The sequence below is a fragment of the Macadamia integrifolia genome, chromosome 6 (genome assembly GCF_013358625.1).
Source record: "Macadamia integrifolia cultivar HAES 741 chromosome 6, SCU_Mint_v3, whole genome shotgun sequence".
Classification (NCBI taxonomy): domain Eukaryota; kingdom Viridiplantae; phylum Streptophyta; class Magnoliopsida; order Proteales; family Proteaceae; genus Macadamia; species Macadamia integrifolia.
In genome coordinates, this window is record NC_056562.1 from 11,465,342 (window position 1) to 11,470,835 (window position 5,494).

Consider the following 5,494-nt stretch of genomic DNA (forward strand, 5'->3'; position numbering starts at 1 on the left):
GCTCCTAGGAGGCTTGAGTGTGAAAAACCAAAGGGAGGGGGGTATTTATAGGATTTTTGAACCAACGGGGAGGAAAGAGGAATTTCTTTAGCCAATGGGGTTAAAAAGTAATTTTTCTAATCCAATGGGGTGATAACATAAATTTTTGGACCAATGGGGGGAAGGGTAAATTTCTTTGGCCAATGGGTGAAAAGTAATTTTTTTTGGCCAATGGGAGGTTGCGATGTAGGGTACGCTAGCAGGGTAGTGTAGAGTGCACAAGTGGGTGAAAAGAAAATTTCTTCACCAATTCGGTCATTGGAAAGAATATTTTTGTCATTGACGGTGGCACATAAGGCTAGGTAGGGGGTGCACGAGGTGGGCATGGGCGCACGGGGCAGGCAGGGGCGCATACGAGGCAGGCGAGGGAACATGGGGTAGGCAGGGCGTGCATGAGGCAGGCAGGGCATATGGGGTAGGTAGGACGCACGTGAGGCAGGTAGGGTGTACGGGGCAGGCAGGGCGCATGTGGGGCAGGCGGGGGCGCATGCATAGGAGGGGGTGCACGTGGTAGGCAGGGGAGTACGGGGCAGGCGGGGGTACACGTGGCAAGCAAGGGCGTGAGGGGCAGGTAGGGGCGCATGGGGTAGGTGGGGTGTGTGTGAGGCAAGCCAGGGCAAGTGGGGTAGGCTGGGTGCATGCGAGGCAGGCTAGGTGTTTCAAGATGTAATTTTCCAAGAGCGGTTGCAGGAGATCCGATGGTCTGATTTTGACGTACCATATATTGTTTGAATCATGATTTTGAGTACTATGCATCCGTACGATCACCTAGGACCGAATTCCTTCGTATATGAAATGTCATAATTGGACCATTCTTTTCTCTTGTACGGGGTTTTTGAGATTTTAGGTGAGTATGGAATGTTTTTGGGTCAGATTATCTCAGTCAATTATCATCTCTGTTGATCAAAAGCGAGAAGTTGCATCCAAGATCAGTGATTCATCATAGCCAGAGGAGGATGACAAAATTGGGTGTCTACAGAATGCCCCTCTTTGGCCGAGGCCTGTGCAAACAGTCGAAGGGCAAAAAAAAGAACGACCATATTTTGTCACCTGGAGTATATACTGCCATCATCTTGCTCTTCAATGACGGAGTTGAAAATACAACATATAATATCTCTTAACTACTTTAAGGTTTTGGACTTACCTAGGCTGCCAATTGTAGGAAAGAAATTCACTACTCTTCCAATCCTGCAAAGGATGTTAGTACTTGATCTTTGACTTTTCCTAGGATGGGGTTCCATATGCCATTAAAGGGAATTTTGGTCACCAGACTAGATCTTTCGAGGCAATTTGGGCTCTCCGGGACTATCGATTACAAGAAAGATATTTGCTACTCTTTTAATCTTGCAAAAGATAAAAATATTTGATTCTTGAATTTTCCTTGATTGGGCTTCCATGTGCCAGTATAAGAAATATGGTCTCTAGACTGGGTCTTTTGAACCAATCTGGGCTATCCAGGACCGTCGATTACAAGAAAGAAAGTCGCTGCTCTTTCAATCTTGCAAAAGAAAAAATATTTGATTCTTAAATTTTCCTTGGCCGGGCTTCCATGTGCCAGTTTAGGGAATTGATCAATGAAATCAGGCCACTCGGAGCCGATTCAAAGAAGTTAGGCCACTTGGGGCCGGTTCAATGAGATTAGGCCAGTGGGGCCGATTCCATGAGATTGGACCACCTAGGGCCGGTTCTATGAGATTCTTTATTTTCTTGATTTTTGTCTTTTATCATTTGATTGGGATTCTTGAATTTGAACCCTTGGATTGGAATCTTGAATTTGGACCTTTGATTTGGATTTTTGCTTTTCACATGTATTTTCTTCGAATTTTACTTTCTTTTTTGAATTTGACTTTCACCTTTTACATGCATGTGATGTAATTTTTATCTACCACTTGAATTTGCTTTGTATTTCACCTTCTACTTAAATTTGATTTTCACCTTCCACTTTCATGTGATGTAATTTTAATCTACCACTTGAATTTGCTTTGTATTTCACCTTCCACTTGAATTTGATTTTCACCTTCCACTTGAATTTGATGTAATTTTTTTCTCCCACAAGAATTTACTTTGAATTTTGTATTTTGTGGCTTATCTTTGAATTGCACCTTGGAATTGGAATCACTTTTTTTTTTTTTGAGAAAATGAAAATTTTAACCATAAAATGTCCCCTCCTTCCTGTTCATTTCCTATTCCGATTTTTCTGAGTTGGGAATGATTTGTGAGCGAGTGAGTGTATCTTTTTGAATCTTCTTGAGGATTCAAAGCATTTTTTCATTTTTTTGGGTTTCTTCAAATTTTCTTTGAAGATCTTCTAGTTTTCCTTGAAGTTCTTCATCTTCCCCTTAAAGATCTTCATAGTTCTTGAGAAGGAGGCCATTTAGAGAATTTGAAATCTTTTCGAGCTTTTTTGCAAATTGTGAAACTTCTTGGGGTTCCTTATGGTGTTAGAAAATATGGCCAAAAGAAGAAAGAGAAGGACTCGGGGAAGAATCCAGCTGGATGGCACAGAGAGTTGTGGTACTTCTTCCTAGGGGGATGATAGTCCTGCAGACTAGTACACCGGGCGAACGCTCCATAGAACCCGAGACCACATATGCAACTCTGCATGGGTGAATCCTACATTTCACTTTATTTATTCATTATATATTTTTTTGTATATATATTTTTTTATTATTATTCATTTTATATTTTTTTTTATTATTCATTTTATATATTTTTTTATCATTTTATTTAGAGATTCAACGAGGGGGTACCACCTACATTGGCTAGATAAGGTTATCCAAATTTGGTCCGGGACTGGTACTATGTGCTCCCTCACAAGGTTAAGGGACTAGTAGATTCAACTTATTTGAGCCAATTGGCCTCACTAGACACCAAGAAGTTTAGCCCGACATTGGCGGGAGCTCTGATGGAGCGGTGGTGGCCAAGTACTCATTCCTTTTATCTCCCCACCGACAAGAGTACCATCACACCCTTGTGCTTTTATACTTTGACAAGCATACCATTTGTGGGGAGGCCTCTAACCCTTCCTAAGACTCTGACAGCGCAGGAGTTTACAAACTTGATGGGCATTGACATCTAGGATGATCAGAAACATGTCAGTTTAGGCTAGATCAGTGCCTGCTGGATGAGAATGGACCTGAGGGTGAACCTTGGTAACTTCACACAGGTAACCCGCTCCTTTCTTCTATTTACTGTGGTATAGTGTCTCTTTAGTGATCTTTGAGGTGGAGTGGATATTCACATGGCTGCCCTCTTCCTGAATCTTTGGGAGGTAGACTATTGGGATTGGGGTGGGACCGCCTATACTTACCTGTTACGGACCCTCGACCTTCTATCATATGGAGACCGGGGCCTCAAGAGACTGGGCTACATTCATTAGGTGACTTTATACTTTTCTTTATGTTCTTTTTTATTTGATTGATTGCAATTCCTTATTTTGATCTTTCAATTCAGCCCTGGTGTTATGAACACCTAGAGATTATGACCCCTTTACTGAAAGATCCTCTAGGCTCACCCTTCCTTATAGCCACAAGATGGGAAATAGTCGGGTACTGAGGGGTTAGCACATCCTCTAGGGACCACTACTCACTATCTCCTGAGTGGACTCATAGAGGTAAGTCATGTTTGGTATCAAATTTCCCTTTGCCTTGTGTTGTACTTACTTCTTTTTGACTTTGTAGGTTACTAGGAGACTATTTCAGCACCTTAGATTTTCTAACTCTTATGAAGTTGCTCGGGCCAAGTACTTAACAGAGAACTGTGTTCTATTTAGGGGTATCTAGGGCCAAGCTTGGTACTTGGGAGAGCGCATCACACCCCAGTGGTCTGATTCTGCCATGCGGTCCCCTCCCTGTCTTCCTTCATCTACTATGCATCACCCGAAATGCATCCCTGCAGATCAAGTTGAGGGATTGACTGAATGTGTATGGGATGACTCTTTCTTAGATCAGGGTAGGGATTATGGGACCTTTCTTGAGGAGGAAACAGTCTATGCTCTTTTCTATCCTCAAGGGCCACTGGTATGTTTCTCCTCTTGAGCATCCTTTTCATATTTCAAATCCTTCTTTTTTTTATTTTCTTGATTGATGTTCTTTCAATGGAGGACATAGAATATGGACCCCCTCCCACTCAGTCATAAGTAGGTGCTACTGCTTCATCCCAAGCTGGGTCTTCTACTATTGTGAGTGGATCCCTCAGGATGTCTACCATTCCTTTTAGTGGTTTCTCGGGATGGTCTTATCCCAACACAACCCATCCTAGTATCCCTTAGCTCCTGGAGCATAGACTGGATAGAGACACTTCTCTTAGACTACCCATTCCATATGACTGTGTGAGTATCCAAACACCTCTCCTTTGATTGGTTCTTGACTTTTTTTGACTGAGATGCTCTTTCTCAAGTATCTCCGGAGGTCAATACCGAGATCAGCAGATTGCACCAGAGTTTATGTGAGGTGGTGTTGGATAAGGTATCATCCTTTTCTTAGTCTGGTCCTTCTTCTTTATTACTCCTTTTCTTGATCAGTCCCTACATTTCCCAAGAAGGGGAGAACAACGTCTTGTGGAGACAAGTTAGTTCTTACCAACAAGAGAATGCCTAACAGTAGATGCAGATTCAGGCTATAACATAGAGATTGGCGAGCTCGGGATTAGCACCTGCTAGCTCTTTGACGTTCCGTGAGGATGAGGCCAAGTATGGATCAGACAAGGATTTTGACTCCTACGGATTTGTTCCTACAGTCCTTGCAAACACAAACATATGTATATCTTTCCTTTTTCTTTTTCCCTTCCCATGTTTGTTCATAATTTTTTTTTCCAAACTTGGCATTTTATAAATGGAAATCTATCTTTGGTACAAAGAAAATCTCCCTTTATTTATGGTTTTGAGTTTTTATGCATAATTAATTTCACAACTCAAGTCTTCAATGGAATAATCTGGATAACACTAAATATCTCCCATTTTACTGCCAAGTAAACTACATGAAAATAACTTTCCTACCATAAACATGATAGGTAGGTAACAATATAGGGAGATAGTTCTTGGGGTGGGTAGAAGTTCACCAACTCGTCTGGGTCTTTTGCTTTGAGTCCAAACTATCGGCTGATGTAAGTGGGAAAGTAAAAGGATGTGTGAGTCAATCCCATCAACCTGACATAGTTGCATCTAGGGGTCTTCATCAAAAAAACCTTTGTGGATTCCCTGGGTATCTCCATGCAATATCTTATGCAATTCTTCCTTGTAGTACTCTTCCCAATCAATAATGAGCTTGAATTCCAGGACTTCCCTCTTATCTTGGTAGTAAATAACTCTAGGTTGGCATCCATTTAATGGCCTGGTCAGCTTTAGTTTTATAAGTAGCCAAAGTTGGAAAATAACAGGACTTCCATGATAATGGTCAAGTCCAAACCTACGACTATGGCTCATGTCATCAAATCCTTTAAGTGTCTCTGCAAAGAC